The sequence below is a fragment of the Thamnophis sirtalis genome, unplaced genomic scaffold (genome assembly GCF_051295495.1).
Source record: "Thamnophis sirtalis isolate CommonGarterSnake01/CBP01778 unplaced genomic scaffold, rThaSir2_p1.2 scaffold_5, whole genome shotgun sequence".
Lineage (NCBI taxonomy): Eukaryota > Metazoa > Chordata > Lepidosauria > Squamata > Natricidae > Thamnophis > Thamnophis sirtalis.
The window spans coordinates 39605906-39626433 of record NW_028261385.1 but is presented as its reverse complement, the minus strand read 5'-3'; the positions used below and the strand labels follow the sequence as shown (position 1 = coordinate 39626433).

Genomic DNA, 20528 nt, shown 5'->3' with positions numbered 1-20528 from the left:
GTACAAGCTGAACTGTCCTGTATATAATACAGTAACGTAAAATGATATTATCATGGCGCAGTAGTTAGAGTGAAGCACTGCAGGCTAGTTCAGCTGACTGCTAGCTGTAGTTTGGCAGTTCAAATCTCGCCAGATCAAGGTTGACAGCCTACCATCTTTCTGAGGTGGGTAAAATGAGGACCCAGATTGTTGGGGGCAATATGCTGACTGTAAAACCACTTAGAGAGGGCTGTAAGAGCACTATGATGTGGTAAGTCTAAGTGCTATTCCAATTCCTATCTTGCTGAAAATATAATTTCTCAACAATGCATGAGAGTTTAGTACTATATCGAGAATCTTGAGTCAATCTCCAGATTTGTCAAATGGTAGCTATGCTCTTTTCTGTTTAGTGGAGAAAGTCTTGCACTAAACTCATTGCTACCCATGCAAATCTGAACAGCTTATTTGGAAATAGAAAACTTTGCATCACCCTTCTTCCTTTAAGCATGTTTTGTTGTATGTTATCTCTGCCAGCATAGAACATGACAGCCACAGGCTATGTATAGTACAGTATATGAGCATAAAGCCAGTTAGTATAGTGCAGCAGGTTTCTATGTGACATGAATAATAATCCCTTTAACATTCTCAGTGCATGTTGGGTGTTTTGATTTGTTTTAATTTGTCAGTATAGGTCTTCATTAAATCCAAATTGCCTTGACGATGGCATAATACAGGCATTATATTCTTGCTTGTGTTCATACACCTGCTATATTTGGCATTAGAAGACCAGACATCATCTAGCAATCTATCCTAAAGCAAACATCTAGACTTTACTCGCTAGATTTTCTAACTAAAATAAAATTGCATATATGTTGACAAACATCTGCTCTTTTTCCCAATGTCAGTAAATTGAGAAGACTTTGCCAGTACAGTGGCACTGCTAGTGTCCTATTTTGCTAGATATTACAAGGACTGCATCTGAACATCCAGTACAGAAAGATCACTACACTAGCAGTATTTTTTTTATTCTACAACCAGTTATAGAAAAAGGAAGAGAGGCCCAGCATGGCTAACTCATCATTTAAGAGATTTTTCCTGCAGGCAATTGAGTAAATATTTCTCAATTCAAATATATTTCAAGGGGTAAATCATTCATTATCAAGATTTTGTACATTTCTGTTAAAAGTCAAAATGATGTGATTTTGCATGAGTCGTAAGACTATTTTTTTTTAAAAAAATAAAACTTTAGGGTGCTATGGATGCCATGTAGGGTACTTGTTTAATTATCGCTTAACCTGTAAATATGATATATGTAGAGCAATATAAATGTCAGTAGAGTATAAAGCCGTGTTAGATATTTGCTTCCCTTATTATCAAACAATGATTTAAAATTCAGTTGTATGTCATGTAAAGGCAGGGTGACCTATCATTTATATTCCATGGAATTACTTTCAGTGACTGTCACTCACAAGCCAAATTTATTCTGAAAGTAATTCCAGTGAGGTCATAAAGTGAATGATGGGTACATCTGAGCATAAGTCTTCAGAAGTGATCTTTTTCATCTGATAGACATGGTGCACTTCAAAGATCTGTTTTGAGTCCTATAGAATTAGCAAGAAGTTTATTTCAAAGTGAACTTTTTAATCTGTCTATATTTGCTCAGTTCTTTGATGAACAGCAGTGAACATCTATGCATAATAATAATTTAGAGAATAATGATTTAAACCAATATGGAACAAACATAAACATATGTCATGACTTATCTGCATGGTGTTGCCTTACTCTTGACCTGTGCCCACAGATGAGACAATTGTCTTCAACTGTTCCAGACTTTCCCTCTTCATGCTATATTTACCTTGGAAACATGTATACATTTGTCCATTTGTGATCAAAAGGTACGGTATATATTTTTCTTATGGTTGTTGATGTGGTCATGGTGGGATCTGGGCCCTGCATTCCATGGTCATGATCGGATTTCCTTAAGTCTTTTCGAGTGCAATGATGACATAGGTGTGGAAACAATGTGTGTAAAAGAAATGATAATTATTTGTCTCATTTGAATTGAAGTCCACACATCTTAAAGTGACTGACTTTGAAAAATACTGTACTATTGCATAGCTAAGCGTTAACAACCTGAGAGTAAACTACCCTTACATTATTAATCTACAATAGGGTTTTTTATGTCACCTCTAAAAGATAACTCTTTTGCTTTTAAGAGTCATGATCGGCATATTAATAGCCAACTGTAAACTCTGCAATAATGCTTTGATTTTGGGGGCATTAAAAATATATTAGATTTAGACAGACAGGTCATATTAATTAGCACAAGGTAAGAAGAACTAATCAGAAAACAATATTGCAAAAGGAAATTAAAGTTAACCAACCAAAATCAAATTAAGCATAACTGAAAACAACGCAGAGCAGATTCAAAGATAACCAACAGCTACACTTGAAAAGGAAGAAGCCAGGATCATATCAAATATAAAGTAGAAAATATGTTGAATTTTTAACTGTATTTTCATCTTCATTCCTTTGTATCTGTGCTAACTTTCTTAAGCATGGTTATTATAATGACCAGGCCAAGAATATACAGAATATCTGATGCAGCAGATGTATTCAGCAGTTTCCGACCAGTTCTGGAGAACCAGTAGTGGAAATTTTGAGTGGTTCGGGGAACTGGTAAATACAATCTCTGACTGACCTCACCCCCATTTATTTTCTGCCTCCTGAGTCCCAGCTGATCAGGAGGAAATGGGGATTTTGCAGTAACTTTCCCCTGGAATGGGGAAGGAATGGAGATTTTATAGTATCCTTCCCCTGTGACACCCACCAAGCCACACCCACCACGCCATGCCCACAGAACTGATAGTAAATTTTTTTGAATCCCACCACCGATCTGAGCCAAATCTTCTCCACCAAATCTATTCTCTGCAGATCAGCAGGGAAAAAGATGGGTCTTTCCCCTATTTTAAATGCCAATTCACTGACATTTACAGGCTTACTTAATCACAATTCTTGTGCAAGCTTAAATACACATCTTTACACGCTTAACATTGTTCCTAGAATATTTTCTGGAATGTTTTCAGCTAATAACAGATCACCTACCTTACAAATTGGTACTCTCAAATTTGATCCTAGGAACCCATTAAAGAAGCAGATGGTTAGAAAGAACTCTCTTTTCATGGACTCCTAAAAAGCCATTGTCAGTCAAAATAGAAAATCCTGAAGTAGATAAAGAAATAAAGTACATTTGCTTGTCACATTAAGTCATACTGTTGAAAGGCTTAGCATATTGTCTGAACCCAGATTCTGGCTGAGATTTTGGGTAAGGTAGAAAGTTTTAAGCACAATTTGAAATTGTTATTTTTTTTTAGTATTCCTGTTATTTACATTTATTACCTGGATATCCTTCCATTTCCTTCACAATAAAAGTAACTTAAGGTGGAATTGGCCTGGGGGTAGTGACTGTCCAAAACTCTTAAATGAATTAGTGGACTGCATCTACAGTTCACCTCTAACTTCCTGTTCTTATTACCATTTTTAAGCTGCTTAGATTTACTTGGTTGAGGAAGCATAAAACTGCTTATAAATCAGTTTCTTAACTACTACCTACCTTAGCCATAGTGTTTTATGTCACTTGAGCCTCTATGACAGATAAAATCTTTCTGGTCTCTGGACATATAACAATTTGATTGCAAGGACTTTGGCGCTATTCTATTCTACATTCTATGTAGACTACACTGGTAAAGGCTGTTCTTTCTAAAAGAAAAGCCTTTTTCCATCTTCTACCAGTCAATTGTTCCAGCGAGACAGAAACAGAAGTTCTGCAAACTGAGAAGTCTATGTACTCCTAAAGGGAAGAATATTCCATCCAAAACACATACTTTTTTTTTCATCAGCCTAAACTTTATTGTTATCTTAAGTTGGGCTGTGGAAAGGGGGGTGAGTTTGGTTTAAAGTCAGAATTTCAGCAGTCTATTCACTGCTTTAATTGTAAATTAGTGATTCCATCATTGAGCTTGGATTAAAGAGCAACTACTTTGATCAAAGAAGAGAGAAAATAAACTATTGCTCCCTAATGAATGCAATTTGTTCTAATCAAGTTGATTTGTATTATTCAGGGAATTGCAATTTTAACCATTGTTACCACAGGTGATGTATTTTCTTACTGCTTCAGTCAAGCTTCAAAAATAAGAGACTTTAAAAGTTTAATTAGAAGTGTGGGAATTTAAAAAAAATATTATTGTTCTCAAAGGTACACAAAAGGATTGCTAGCTGAAGACTTGACAGCTAAATGTGAAATGTCATGACAACTTCTATCTTGAGGCTGTATACCTGTCTCCCAACTAAAATTTGCAATGTTGAAAGGATTTGGGAAAATCTTTCCCATGATTTCTCAAAGCATATTGTAACCAACCAATTTGGCACACATTTTAGATTGTAAATAGTGCTCAGGTTTTATATCTTTGAGTTTCAACCAGTTTCAAATGTAAGTTCAGCAGGAGTAGGTGGATGGCATGGACTGCTGGATAAGTGCAACAATAAATGCAGGACAGAAAAAAATATTTCAGTCTTCTTTCGCTATTGGCAAGGGTCCATGGCTCATTGTGAGACCACATGTTTTGTGTGTAAAAGGCTGAAAAGAAATTCTGTTCAAGCTTCTGTGAATCAGGCTCAACAAAGCTGTGGTGAGTAGACCAATAATCTGACTCAGTAGGATGCTGTTTCCTGTTACAAAATAGCAGCTCCCTCCTTGTGTTAAAAATTGCTTGTTGTTATCTCAGAAGGTGGCAATTTTTGCTTTAGCCATCCAAATAGCAAAGGGGGGAGGAGAATCTCACAAAAAAAAAATCACCTGACTCACTAGTGGATGGATTGGTTGGGTCTTTCTTTTTCTTTTTTCTCTTACTACCCATCTGGTGCGGAGAACAATCATGTAATGATAGTAGGGAATGAGCAAGGGAGCCATCAAGTAAATACTTCCCAGCATTCCTAATTGGCTCTATTTTGAGATTTAGAAGGAATAATGATTATGTTGTACATTTTGGTGATGGATTGAAAATGACTTTGTTTTCCACTATAGATGCCTTCTATGGTGGTAGGCAGATAATATTTTTAACATATTTTTATAGAGATCACCTACCTGGTTATTCAGGTTGATATAGTGATGCTGGCTTTATTGAGACCTCTGGATTTTTTTAAGAATGCCATTTGTTTGATCCAAGTGCACCACTATCACAGTACATTTATTGCTAGATGCAAGCAGTGAAAAACAATCATGAAACATCTTATATAAAGTCTTACCATTGAAGAATTATCACCATCATCACTGACACACAGACATTCAATCAGCAAAAAGCTAGCCACTGTTACACATGGTATAAAGACAAATGGAATGGGAGGGCAAAGAAGGCAAGGCCATTTTAAGACTGCCTTCAATTCCTGAGTCAAATTCTATGGAGCACAACCAATTTTACCCAATAAAGTTTACACTCCAGAAATACCTCCCAGTAATGCAGCCATGTGCCCAGTTACACATTTTTCTGTTAAGGAACCTCGCTTGCTCAGCAAAAAGAACCTGAAACTAGTAAGTAGGGACAGAAACAGCATTATGGCCCAATTGGCCATCAGACCTTGACAGATTTGAATCTTTATAAGTCTCCGAAGTTTTGTTGCCCATCTCTAGCTCTGTAAGGTGCTTCTGTTTATGGTCAGGAAAGATAAAAGGAGCAAGTGCAAACTGGACATATTGATGTCAATGAACAGCACAGATCACTATTTTGATAGTATTGTTAATTACTGAAAGAAAGCTGACCAAGAGATATCGGCAGAGGAGAATTATAGATAGATAGATGATAGATAGATAGATAGATAGATAGATAGATAGATAGATAGATAGATAGATAGATAGATAGATAGACAGACAGACAGGAAGGAAGGAAGGAAGGAAGAAAAGAACAAAATAAAGAAAAAGAAAGAAAGATGGATGGATAGATAGATAGATAGATAGATAGATAGATAGATAGATAGATAGATACACACACTAGCCATATACAGTAATTGAAGTCAAATATCTCAGCACATGTACAGGATGGACATATATATAACCACCATGATGGAAATAATTGACTATGGCATCATAATGGAAAATTTTAACATTTTGGTAAAATAAAATAAAAGTCCCTGGAAGAGTTTGAATTTTGCTTACTATTAAAATAAATAGGATATGAAAGAGCTCAATGAGTCTGTTCTACTGAACATTTAATTTCTGGCAGGAGAATGTTCTGAAATAAGTTTCAGTTTTCTGTTCTTCTTCTGTATCCAGAAGGAGAGCAGGCAATCTTATTGAAGGGTGAGAGATAAACTACCAAGGAAACAGTAGTTTCATAAGACATCACAGAAGTATTTTGCAGTGATGTTTTTAAAAAGCCATTCAAATTGAATGGCTGTGCAATAAAGAAATACACTTTCTTCTCCTGTTTTTTGCATATGCTAGTTCTCTTATCATTCATTTTCAGCTCCAGTTACTTTCCTTTCTCAATTTGCATGAGAAAGACATTTCCACTGTTTATTTGCTGTCTAATAGCTATTAAATTCAGTTTTGAAAATCTGCAGTAGAAACAAAGGATTGGCATAAGGAATTCAGGATAAAGGGCTCAATGAAATATACATAATGCATAATAAAGATCAATATTTTCTGCCTTGATGTAAGATAAAGCTTGTAGGGAAAGGGTACAGCAGGGCATTTCCACCTTGACAAATGTATGATGTGTGGACTTCAACTCCTAGAATTCCCCAGCTAGCATGCTTTGAGAAACACTTACAGTAATCTTTCAGAACAGGTATATTCAAACTTTCTGAGGCAATGTAACCTCTTAATTTTTTTCTTTTAAAAAAGAAATCCTGGAATCTCTGATTAAGAAATAAATAGACATAGACAACCACTCCATGGTGATTCACAGCATTCTCTGAGAGCTTTATAGAGTCATAGAAGTTTATAATCATAGACTCAATAATCTGAGTCCTCATTTTACCAACCTCCGGAGGATGAAAGACTTAGTCATCCTCAATTTACAGGCCCTGGCTGCAGGAGGCAAATAGAGTTGGGGTCGCATATCTGTATTTGTATCAGTTTAGTCTGATCCAAGAATGATAAAAAGCATCTCAGTGGGGAAAGGAACAGGGAAGAATAAGGGAAGGGGAAAGAAGAAGGGATGAGAAAAGAAATGAGGGGAGGAGAGCAGGAAGAATTTTATTTAGGAAAAGAGAATGGAAAAGTTTCCATTTTAGAAATGGATCAAATCTCTTTATAGATTAGTAGGAATAGATGAAAAAAAGAAGACATTTCATGTCTGATGTGTGAATGACTCTTAAGGTGGCAGATTTCTGTAAAATATGCCATAGAAAGCACAATTCCACCTTAATGCCTCTTGATTTTTCTTTCCAAGAAAAATAATTGGAGAAATACTTCACATGGTAATAACTACATTGCTCATCCTTGTTGTGAAAATTAATCTGCACTGATTACCAGTACTTTATATTGCTATTAAAATCTATTATTATACACTATTAGAATAATCCAGACAGGTAAATTAAAAGAATATAGATAACATTTAATAAGTAATGTTAATTATTAAGATAAAGTATTTCAGCCTTGCTCATTCCTCTTTAAAATAATTGTATTTAGAATACTATTTTTAAGAGGAAAGTGGAAGAATTGTACTTGATTAAAAAAATGACTCAAAACACTGTACTGTGTATTGCACTGTTCCATCAATGAAGGGTGTTTTTTTTTTTAAGTGAGCCTTTTCACAATTTCAATGTTCAAAAAATAAAGGCAATGGAAGGCAGTGACCAGTAACTGGTAGGGTAGATACTTTTCACAGCAGATGACAGTAGACAGTTAGGGTGGAGTAAAGGGCTTTGCTTACAAGGAATTGAAGCTAATAAAGAATTGAAGCACAGTGTGACAGCTTGAGCTGAAATAGGAGCCACTACTTTCATCAAGAGCCAGAAAAATAGGCAGAAGTTGTCTTAGATGCTAGCTGTTGGTAAGTTGCTGAGCAACTTTAAATACATGGAGTTCAACTCCCAGAATTCCCCAGCCGGCTTGGGTAGGGAATTCTGAGAGCTGAAGTCCATACATCTTAAAATTGCTGAGGTGGACAAATGCTGACTTTATTAGAAGAATCCCCTTAAGAAAGACACAAATACGGAAAGCAAAAAAAAATGAGATTTCATTGCAGAATTCTTCCATCTGTGTTTAGCATTCAGATACTTTTTCTGAAGGACATTTTTGACCAGTTTGTACTAAGAGTCCTATTGTTCTGGCATATATCAGTTTTATGGCTCAAATAAAAATTCAAACAGTGTTTTTTTCCCTGGTGAGACTGGTCTCTCAGGGCAACCTGGTCTACCCATTTATGGGATGGAGCATACTGCTTCTGCTTTCGCCTTTCAGCCCCAATCCAGGAGCCTTCACAGACAGTCGCTTTCACACAACAAACTATTTTTGTGTTAAATTTATGTTTACCGACAAAGAAATAAAAGTAGACTAGTATAGATTTATTTCAAGCTATTTAGCTCTCATCAGCTAGCCATACCTTTCTGGGATTTGAACCTGGGCTACTTGCATAATAGGTAGATGTATTAACCTCTAAGTCACAGGCTCTCCTGGCTTTGTTGGCTATACCAACAAAGTGTTAGTTTAGTGTTGGTTAAGTGGTTTTTTTCCCCAATGAAACCAGCCTATCAGGGTAACCTGATCTACCAAATTATGGGACAGAGCATACTGCTTCCACTTAATCTCTCCCCTGGTATAGCCAACAAAGCAAGGAGAGCCCATGGCTTAGAGGTAAAATCCTCTACATAATATGCAAGTATCTCGGGTTCGAATTCCAGAAGGGTATGGCTAGCTGATGAGAGCTAATTAGCTTGAAATAGAATACTAGTCTGCCTTTATTTATTTGCCATAAACATAAGTTAAACACAATTCAATAATTACTGTGTTTAATTTGGGAATAGAAAATTTTGGTATAAAATTTAGTTTAAAAAGGCTTTTTGTAGGTTCAGTTTTGAGACTCAATCATGAGGCTTTATTTTCTCAAGAACAAAGCCCTGAGAAAGTGACAGGAATGGCATAAGCACCTCTGCTGCCCTGCACCTTTCTCCACCAGCTTTGAAAGCAGAAGGCATTGGAAAGCATCCAGAATTGCAGCACAACTACAGATTAACATTTTTACTGAAAAAGGTATACTCCCATAACACAGGAAGTAGGGTGCCCATTTAATTTGATATTTCCCACATATTTCTCTGAATATTTAATGGCCTATGATTGCAGACAATTTGAGAAACAGTAGTCTATGTTTGCTATGGGAATGTCCCACTGATTTCCCTAGTATTCTATCAGTATTCCCAATAATTCGATCAGTGTTCCATCGCTCAGGCTGGGGGGTCAAATTTTATACCCCTCAGAGAGGGTTCGCAACTTGGGAGTCCTCCTGGATCCACAGCTGACTTTCGACCACCATTTGACGGCTGTGACCAGGGGGGCATTTGCCCAGGTTCACCTGGTGCGCCAGTTGCGACCCTACCTGAACCGGGAGGCCCTCACAACAGTCACTCGGGCCCTTGTGACCTCTAGGCTGGAATACTGCAATGTGCTCTACATGGGGGTGCCCTTGAAGAGCATCCGGCGACTTCAGCTAGTCCAGAACGCGGCCGCGCGAGTGATTGTGGGTGCACCTCGGTTCGCCCACATAACACCTATCCTCCACGAGCTGCGCTGGCTACCTGTTGATCTCCGGGTGCGCTTCAAGGTGCTACTTGTCACTCATAAAGCCCTCCATGGTAGTGGATCTGCGTACTTGAGAGACTGCCTCCTGCCAATTACCTCCCTGCGACCAATTAGATCGCATAGATTAGGCCTCCTCCGAGTTCCATCTGCCAGTCAGTGCCGACTGGCAACCACACGGAGGAGAGCCTTTTCAGTAGTAGCTCCGACCCTTTGGAACGATCTCCCTGTGGAGATTCGTACCCTCACCACCGTCCAGACCTTCCGCGCAGCCCTTAAGACCTGGCTAGCCCGTCAGGCCTGGGGATAAAGATAATATGTCCCCACCCGAATGATGAATGAATGTTGCTTACTATTTTACTTTTATGTATTGGTTGTGTCTATTGTCTGTACCCTCCCTTCCTTATTTTATGTAAGCCACCCTGAGTCCCCTCAGGGAAAAGGGCGGCCTATAAATACTAATAAAATAAATAAAAATAAATAAATCAGCATTGCACACTGTGTACATTGCTAAGAAGGGATTTTAAGAATAACCTGAATCTTTTATAACAGCTTATAATATTTACATAACCCAATTTGGGAACTATTGCTATGCAGGATCACCAGTTTACAATGAGCATGTTGAATTTTTCTATTATATATCTATAATAAATATGATAAATTATATTAGGAATCTTCAGCATTACCTCTGTTTTCACAGGAATTGTTCTGACCGAGACTTCCCAAGAGCAGGAAACAAACTCCTTGTCCTGACAAAAAACGCTTTTATTAATTTACTGTGAATTCTGCTCATTCACAGCCAGCAAAGCCTTTCAAAGGAGGATTTACAGTCACAGACCTTATCTGGCTTGGAAAGTTGGCAGGCCAATTATCTGCAGAACTTGGCAAGGAGTCTCAGAGAGTTCCAAACCAATTAGTGAACTAATGTCTCCTGCAAACTCCACTCCCCTTTTCCTCCTCTTTTTTTTTCCTCTGGGAGGAGCCATTCATCATCTGGCTTACTTCCAAGTCAACCCCTGTTGTTCTTTAGTTGTTCTCTTCATCTGGCAACTCTGTGCATGTGCACACTGCGAACAGGCTCCAACTGTTTGTCTGTCTCACTGGCATCTGACTCTGAAGGCAGCTGATATCTGGCACATGGCTCTGGCTCACACTTTGCCTCCAACAGAGATCTGACATCAGAGCCTTCCCCAGACCCCAGGACTGGCCCATGTTCCTCCCACATCTCCTTATTGTGCGAATCTGCTGCCAGCTCCACTGGTTGCTGGCGGGCCACAACAGGGATATAGTTTAATTCAGTGTTCTGGCAACTTAAAAAAAATAGCCCCAAAACTTTGAGAATTGAAATCCACAAATCTTAAAGTTGCCAAGATTTAGAAACACTGGTTTGACTTCTAGCTAAGCAGCATAATGATATAAACTGCCTACAAAGAAAGTATATAAATAAACATATAAAATAGCAATAAGACATCATCCTACTTACCAAAACTATAGGTCAATGAGTTAAAAAACAAAACAAAATACCTTTCTGATTTATCACAACTATGTCTATTTTAATAATTCAAGTCCTACCATGCCTAGAAACCAAGGCATGGACATTTGTGGAAGCAAGAGACAAGATGCCCATAAGTTTTCATTGCCAAACAATGCAAGTCTGTTATTTGTATGATGATTTCATGATGCACAGAACACAAATTTTTATGTCATCAGTGTTTCTTAGGGATGCCTATGGCTGTTCTCTGCAGTGCAATGTCATGTTTTTCTCCCTTATATTTGCCCTCCCAATTCATAGAGTGCAACGTAGAACCTGCCATTCAAAAACCAAGTGTGGCCCTTGGCTTCCAAAGATGTTCTGTACCATTTTAGATAATTTTCTGAACCACATTTTGTTCCCATAAAAATAAAAATATAGCATTTCCTTTTTATTTTTTTACCAGTCAAGGAGAGGTAATAAAGCAGATAATGATAAACATAATATGGACACAATACCAAGCTAAGATAAAGAAAAAAGTTGAAATCTGAAAAAGGATTTATTTATTTTTTAAAAAGGGGACTTTATTTCCAGATGGTTTACATATAGGAAACAAGCAGCTAAAGGTATCATTATAGAAAAACTTTTAATTGGTGTTGTCTTTGTTTGAATCCCTATTATTGATTGATGTACAAGGTTTGTCTCTTTTAGGAGCTGTTGGAATAGAGCAATATGACCAACATTTTTTTGTTCGGATTCAGAAATATGGACACATACTAAGTCTGACTGTGTAAGAGATGTTACAACAATCTATACTAATCTAGCACATTTCTTTTCCAAAAAGAACTGCCAAGAATATGTGGCACCCAATCTTGTATTATAATATTTTATAATATCACTCAAGATACTTTTTCAAAATTCCAAAAGCATCCATTAGCTTCAAAAGATTACCATAGTAGACCTCAATTTTTGGAGAGACAAGTATTTTTTTTCCTTTATTGTTTTGAATTGATTTTTAAATATTGTTAGCCACCTACAGTCATGTTTTCAAGGGAGCAGTCATGTAAATCTATTGAAATGAATGTTAGAAGAGTATTTCATTTAGTTCATCTTTTATCAGCTCTTTTCTTTAAAAAAATCTGTGTTATGGAGACATTCAAAGAACATAGGAATCATTAAAAGTCTAATTTTCAAGAAAGCAAAAGAGATTCTGTCCTTCCCCAGATAACAGTTGGAACAGCTTTTTGCTGAAAATAATCCATGTTTACTTTCTGAGAATTCACTTACAGACCTATGACTGAAAAGAAACAAGATCAGAGGATTGAGTCATGCAGAGATGGGGAACAAACAAACAAAAACAGGAAGAATTCTATGAGAATTGAAATAATTCTACTGCATAGGCCATAACGTGACTGCAGTTTACTGAATACTGCTGATATGCTTGATTAAGAGAAGCAATAGAATTATCCACTTTCAATGGAAACAAGCAAGCTCAGAAAACAGTGTTGGTCAAGAAGATATGTAGCATAGAGTCTCCTTTGGCAAATTCTTTGGAGTGTTTGTAATGGATAATCGCTTTATTTTTCCTGACACATTATCTGTTCTACCAGTGCACACTGATTAACCACAGCACACAGTTGATAATACTACATCAGAGTGTATCATAATCCTTAAAAAGATACCCAAATGATTTTCGGTAAAAAACAAGCCATCATACACTGGAATAAAGCTGAATGTTTGACCTCTGCTGTGATTTATCTTTATTTATGAAAAGTCAAGATACGAATTTACTCAATGTTTATAAACAAGGACTAAGCAGCTAAGCTGGTAGACAAATCTTGTCTGAGATTTAAACTATTTATCAAAGACGTATTTGGATTGTAACTAGTTAACAGTTGCTGAGCAATTAATATTTCAATGCAATCTTCTGGAAGCTATAGACTCCCAAACCTCCTTAGTACCATTGTTCAGGAGAAAAGCATCTGTTTCTTAGAAAGATCCATTTTCTATTGGGATATTCTGTCATGTCTAAAAAAAGTGTTAAAAAGTATATCCCTTAATATTTATTCAACCTTACCAAATTGTTTTGCAAACAATGTTAGCATGAAATAGGCTTTACATAAATCTGGATCTTTAAACAGAGTGTCCTAGAACTATGGAACACTGAAATTTCCAACAGACCTAAAGCAAGAGAGCAATAGAAGGAGCATTAAGATTTCAAAGCTGGATTTCTAGGCTTCTTAGTGGTAGAAATTCTAAAACACTCCAGCAATAGCAATAGCAATAGCAGTAGACTTATATACCGCTTCATAGGCCTTTCAGGCCTCTCTAAGCGGTTTACAGAGAGTCAGCATATTGCCCCCAACAATCTGGGTCCTCATTTTACCCACCTCGGAAGGATGGAAGGCTGAGTCAACCCTGAGCCGGTGATTTGAACCGCTGACCTGCTGATCTAGCAGTAGCCTGCAGTGCTGCATTTAACCACTGCGCCACCTTGACTCCAGGAAATATGCAGTAAAAAGAGAATCTGACATCACTTTCTCATTGTGCATTTGACTAAATGTGGAAAAAATAAGACAATCCAAAGAGATTTAGGGATACACCTAAAACGAGAATATAATCTAACCATTTTTAGTGTTACATTCATATTCACTACCATTGGAAAGCATTTCTGATTTTTATTGTTTTTCTAACTGCACCATTGAAATACAATGATGCATCCATATGTCTCCTATTGGATGTCAAGGTAGCATACTGTTGCATATTCAATATGCAAATACCAGCTGCGACCTGATTGGTTGGTCGTTTTGACAGTTGGTCTGAGTGCTAGTATAAATACCCTGACCGTTCAGGGAACGTTTGAATCGTTTGTCACCTGTGTTATAATAAAGATCTGTCTTGCACCACGGCTCCTGCGTGTCAATTCCCTCACACAACCCACACGTTACAATACATACAACCAGCTTACCATGGTCTTATTCACGATATAAGGTCATTAAGTTAAATGAATCTGTCTTATATTGAAAAGATTATCTTGTGTAGGTATTAAATGGCTTACTTTAGAGGAATAAAGACAGAAAAAGAATGACTTGCCCAATGTCCTGAGCTGAGTCTTATACCTAAAGTAGTAATAGAACTCACAATCTCCTGATGTCTAACCTTAATAACTAGGCAAAACTGGCTTAATACAGCTCAAAAAAGAATGTGGAGAATTTGTCTTTCTCTAGAATGATTCTTGAGGACATATTCAAAAACAAATACAAATACAAATACTATATGATCTAAGATGTGCCAAAGCATCTGTAAAAACATATCTCATGTCCTGTTATACTACATTTTTTATAAAAAAAATACAGGGGTACATATTCTCACTTCTTATTTAAAAAGTACTAACACAATTCTCAATAATGTTGTTACTGTTTCTACCAGACCAATGTGATTCAGTTTCTATGATAATAGTCAAAACCAGACACAATTGGTTGTAGCAATGTTCTGGTTATAAAATTTATTGTTTTGTTCTAGTCCATCTGTTATTGTCCCGTCCCCCCCGTGATTTCTAAGAATACCATGGGCACTGAAGAAAGCAACAAATGGACTATCAGTCAAATCTATCCATAGTTCTTACTCAAGACACAATTATCCTATCTGAGACACATTATGTAAAAAAACATAATTATCTGGAGATAATTCTTTGGAAATGTGAAGAGAAAGGGAAGAAGTAAGAAGTAACAAAGTAGATGGGTTCAGTTACATTGGCAATGGATACATGGTTGGAAGGCCTAAAAAGTTAGGTTAGGGGCAAAAACTATATGGTAGTTAAGAGTTGACTATGACTTGGTGGCTTATAATCCATTAATAATATATTTTTTAGTTTGAATGCTACATTGAGAATTCTAGAAATCCTTGACAATTGAAGTTTCCTTAAATTACTCTTTGACCTAGTGGATTTAATTTTAGCTCAACACTCTTTTCTAAATTATTTAAACAATATCATGAATTAGTATTATATTAGTTACACAAAATTCACTGTGAACTTTGTCTTCGTGTAAAACAATCACTATAGTTATATCTCTCAAAAGTTAATTATTTCTTATTAAGACTGTTCAAATTTTCTTTACTTGACATTTCATTATAAAGCAGATGATAACATTTTGAGAGAACTCAATTAATAATTCTCCAGTAACTCCAATAACACTCATAAACCCAGACAGAAATACAAATTAAAGGTTAGTCTTCACCCTATATAGAAAACTAGTTAAAACTCATTTCTCATTATTCATGTCAGGGCATTTAATTTCTAAAGTTGCATTGTTGACAGTCTTTTTTTTGTGTGTGCAGTTGAAGTGTGCAGCTCTAATATAGAAGCCACTTGAGGAAGCAGTTCATCAATAGGTTTTAAGACTCAAAAATTGTATTCTTTCAGGATTTAAATCCCAAAATAATCCAGGTATTAAAGGAAAGTATCAATGTTCCATGGAAGTAAATATGCAAGTAATGAGATTATTTAGTAGAAGTAAAAATCTAGTAATAACAGTCAAAACATTGGTGAATGCAGACTGTATCAACCAATGCTTCTGAATTATTTTAAGTGGCACCTACATCTGCATAGTAGTACATTACAATAATATATCTCAGTAAATGAAAATGTCAGAAAATTCTTGTTAGGACTGTATTTGAGAAACTTGGAGAAACTGGTAAAAGGTACTGATGCTATTTGAACTTCTGACAATAATGGGTCAATTATTTAATGTAATTAATTGACTGCTCATGGCTTTCCACAAACTTAAGAAGTATCTCTTGATAGGAGTTAATGTATTTAGGCACTAGTTCAGCATTATTGGAGAATCGCTCACTCATAGATTTGCTCCAGTACACAGATCCCTTCCATCCTTCCATCTGACACCAGAAGGAGTCTGTGATTACTTGTAGAGGCAATCAGGATAAAATGGAGGTGTACACATCACTTTCAATTTTTTTATCTCACACTACAGTTATGTTTTTTTTTTTTAAAAAAAACAATCAATCAATGAGATACATGAGAATAGATGAAAGACAGAGTGAGAAAGCAAAGGGATGGTCTCACCACTGAGAATTGGCCCCATTCATTTTTTGAAGGTGAATTCTCCATCTCAATCACATTTTTTCGCCAAAAAAATATGAGCTTAATAGAATTCTTCATTGGCCAAGTGTGATTGGATACACAAGGAATTTGTCTTTGGTGCATATGCTCTCAGTGTATGTATGCAGAATAAAATACATTCATCAAGAATAAAAAGAACAAAAGATACAACACTTAGCGATGGTCAAGGTTACTAATAAGCTATTAAATAGTACTAGGAAATTAATGAAAACAATATAAATTGAAAGATAAAAGCAACATGGCTATAGTCATAAGTGGGGAGAGATAGATACTAGGAAGGAACAGAAGGGCTCTTCCATGGTCACATCTAGTTGTAACTATGTCCAGGTGAGCCTTTGCCTTTGTGCCATTCCTGTATTGAGGAGCTCTTACAGCACCTTAAATTATTTCCCAATTGGATTGCAACACACTCTACCTGAGACCGTCCTTGAAAACCATCTGGAAGCTTCAGTTGATCCAGAATGAAGCATCATGGGGCAGCTATGTCTTTTCCTCATTACATTCATATAGCATCTCTGCACAAGCTGCATTAGCTCTCTATAGACTTCCTGGTACAATGAAAAGTGCTAGTTTTGCATGGCATAAAGGTAAAGGTTCCCCTCGCACATTTGTGCTAGTTATTCCCGACTCTAGGAGGTGGTGCTCATCTCCATTTCAAAGCCAAAGAGCCAGCGCTGTATGAAGATGCCTCCATGGTTATGTGGCCAGCATACTCAACACTGGAAATGCATGGAACGCTGTTACCTTCCCACCAAAGGTGGTTCCTATTTTTTCTACTTGCATTTTTACATGCTTTCAAACTGCTAGGTTGGCAGAAGCAGTTAACGGGACAGGTAATGGGAGCTCACCAGGGATTTGAACCGCCAAACTGTTGACCTTTCTGATCGACAAGCTCAGCGTCTTAGCCACTGAGCCACCGCATTCCTATATGAATGGCATAAAGATTGTGTTATTTTCAGGACAACGTTTTCTCAAGGACATATACCTTGATATATTTACAGCAAAGGCCCACTATAGGTTTCTTCTCTAAAACAATGTCAACTTGTGATATCCAGAAAGCATGCCTTCTCAGTAGTGGTCCCTGCCAGAGATTTGAAACAATCTGTTCAAGACAGGGTTGGCTCTGATTCTGCAGCTTTTAGAAAAGCAGAGACCTGGCTTTTTCCACATGGGTTTGGGTCATGTTAAGTAGAGTTGACATGGTGAAATATATATTTAATCTTAATTACCATTTTATTGTTTTAATTTTATTTAATAGTATGTGTAACTTTTCTATGGTACATTTGTTTAATGATTTAGACTCATCTTGTTGGAATTGTGCAGCCATATAAATGTTCTAAACAAATAGTCACCCTATTCCCCCCCCCCCCGGACTCATACTTTCTAGAACTTTCCACCAAATTGGAAGACAGATGGATTGCTGGGAGGATGCTGTTGTGGAAGGCAAGCACCATAAAAATTCATCTCATGTTAATCTCTGCTTTTCTTGCATGTTATTGATGTATGATAAGTAACATGCTTTGAGTTTGAACTTACTTTTCAATAGAATATTTATTAACATTTTTATTGTGATTTCTTTTTATTATGGCAAAATATTCATTGTGTTACTCATTGTACCATATACATCTAAGAAAGAATTTTACTTCCTGATTCATGTTTTTTTTCCCTATGCTCATTGGCTTTGCTTAAAAGCTTCTTTTCTTCAAAGGTTAGACTATCAGACAGTACATATAAGTACAAAAAAAATGATTTCTCATTCTGGTCCCCTGGCAATTGTGCTGTAAGTGCATTTATAGTGGGAATGCATTAGACAACTCAGTATAAGACATTCCTTAGTTGGTGAAAAAATGTCAGAGATATGAGAAGCTTTGCAATGGTGTCAGCAGAACACTGACAAAAAATGTCAATCCTAGTGCAGAGTTTTCATACATCCAGTTATAATGTAAATATACAAATGGGTCTATATTTGTTTGTATTTAATTCAAAGGGAAAAGGCATGAGAACATTGGAGAATGTCAATTTTCAACTGAGAATTGCATATATTTTTGGTTGTAGCTACAGACAATCGAATTGAATTTTCTTCGGTAAAGCAAATGCACCAGTGGTGGGTTTCAATTTATTTTACTACCAGTTCGCTCATGCATGCACATGCGCTCCTGTGACACTTCTGAGCTTACGCAGAAGTGTCAGGGTGGGTGGGCAGAGCTTCCCGCCAATACCACTACCAGTTTGCCCAATCCAGGGTGAACCAGCAGAAATCCACCTCTGATATGCACATATTAAAGATGCTATGTCTGTCAATGCAAGATCATTTCCACCCAATTAACATTTTCTATTTCATACATTCTTACATACTGGATACTCCATTCTGAATATTTTCTGTAACCTCAAACACTCATTCTGTAATTTCAATATTATTGAATTACCACCACCCCTCCACAAAAAATGTATGAGTATTAAACCACTGTGATTTACTCTTTTTGCACATTTAGCCATCTGTGAGCTACTTTTTTCTATGTTTTTAAAATAGCAATAGCAATAGCAGTAGACTTATATACCGCTTCATAGGGCTTTCAGCCCTCTCTAAGTGGTTTACAGAGAGTCAGCATATTGCCCCCAACAATCTGGGTCGTCATTTTACCCACCTCGGAAGGATGGAAGGCTGAGTCAACCCTGAGCCGGTGGGATTTGAACCGTTGAACTGCTGATCTAGCAGTAGCTTGCAGTGCTGCATTTAACCACTGTGCCACCTTGGCTCATAACAAAAAATAACAAATTAAATTAAATTTGCTGCTTTAAGCCCTTTCCTTATATGAGCCACTTCATTGACCACATTCCCTGCATTTCAGGAGCTATTTTTAAGTTAAACAATACAGTCCTGACTCAAAAGTTGTTTTCTTGATTTATAAATGAACACTGATTCAAACAAAGTTTAACTTACCCATATTACCCTGCTTGCATTCCGACATCCTTCAAAGTCCAACACTCTCTCAGTTAAACACATCTTACAGGATTGCTATTGTGGTGATTACAATAGCAATAGCAGTTAGATATATCACTTCACAGTGCGTTGCAGCCCTTTCTAAGTATCAGCATTTTGCCCCCAACAATCTGGGTCCTCATTTTACCAATCTCAGAAGGATGGAAGGTTGAGTCAATCTTGAGCCAGTGAGATCTGAACTATCAAACTGCTGACAGTCAGCAGAAGTAACCTGCATTACTGCATTATAACCACTGAGCCACCACATGAAAATTACCTTGAACCTTTGAAAGAAAAGGAGGATATAAATTTAACAATAAACAACAACAAAAATGTAATTTGAAGTGACAGACTTTCATAAGTTCCAGAAAGCGTATTTCTGCTTTACAATTACATGTTTTTACATGTGTAAGGAAACAAAAGAAAAGAATAAACTAACTATTTAAACAATTAAAATGGAATAAAAATGGAAAGAGGCAGGATTGGGACTATTGTTTAATTGACCGTAGACTTCACATTCATTGAATACAATCCCCTGGGCTTTAATAAACCCATTAAGTGAGCTCTCATTTTGATAATCTATTAATAATAGTGATTAGAGTGAATGAAAGCACGACAACAGAAGGACCCCTGTTCTAGTTAATGTTTATATTATGATATAATTACTGAAAATCTTTTAATGAACTATACCTACTATCTTGTATCTTTTTCTTAACCTCCTTGCTTCGTTGTTCTATGCTGATATTGATTTTTACAGCCTGCATTATTGTATTATGCCATTAGATTCTTTCAAACTTTATTGGCATCATCATCTGTGGAGAGGATTAAAGAGGAAAGGAGATTGGGCAGTTATAGTTTCAGGTACACCTCAGGTGATATGATTGATTACTCTTCCTCAGCCTAATCATCATCACAGAATTGTTTTGGGAAAACAGAAAAAGAAAATGTTGTAGATCAGAGGTGCCAAATTCAATTTTATTGAGGGCTGAAGCAGGGTTGTGTTTGACCTTGGGGGCCGGCATGGCCAGTCTGGGTGTGGTCAGTGCAACATCACTTGTGTTGGGGAGTGCCTGTGCTGGGCCAAGTGCTCTGCCAGCAAAAATGGGCTCCTGATCTCCATTTACGGCTGTGATGGCCCCCTGCATCCCTCTGCCAGCAAAAACAG

General features: G+C 36.8%; 1 long non-coding RNA gene across 1 annotated transcript; it reads right to left on the bottom strand.

Moving 5' to 3' along the window:
- Positions 1-1675: 1675 nt before the first annotated feature.
- Positions 1676-20160, bottom strand: LOC148045336 (uncharacterized). Its single transcript, XR_015696565.1, has 4 exons — positions 20054-20160; positions 5123-5231; positions 3085-3201; positions 1676-1964 (listed from the first exon to the last, which is right to left on the bottom strand). It is a non-coding gene; the product is annotated as an uncharacterized LOC148045336 (long non-coding RNA).
- Positions 20161-20528: the final 368 nt, after the last annotated feature.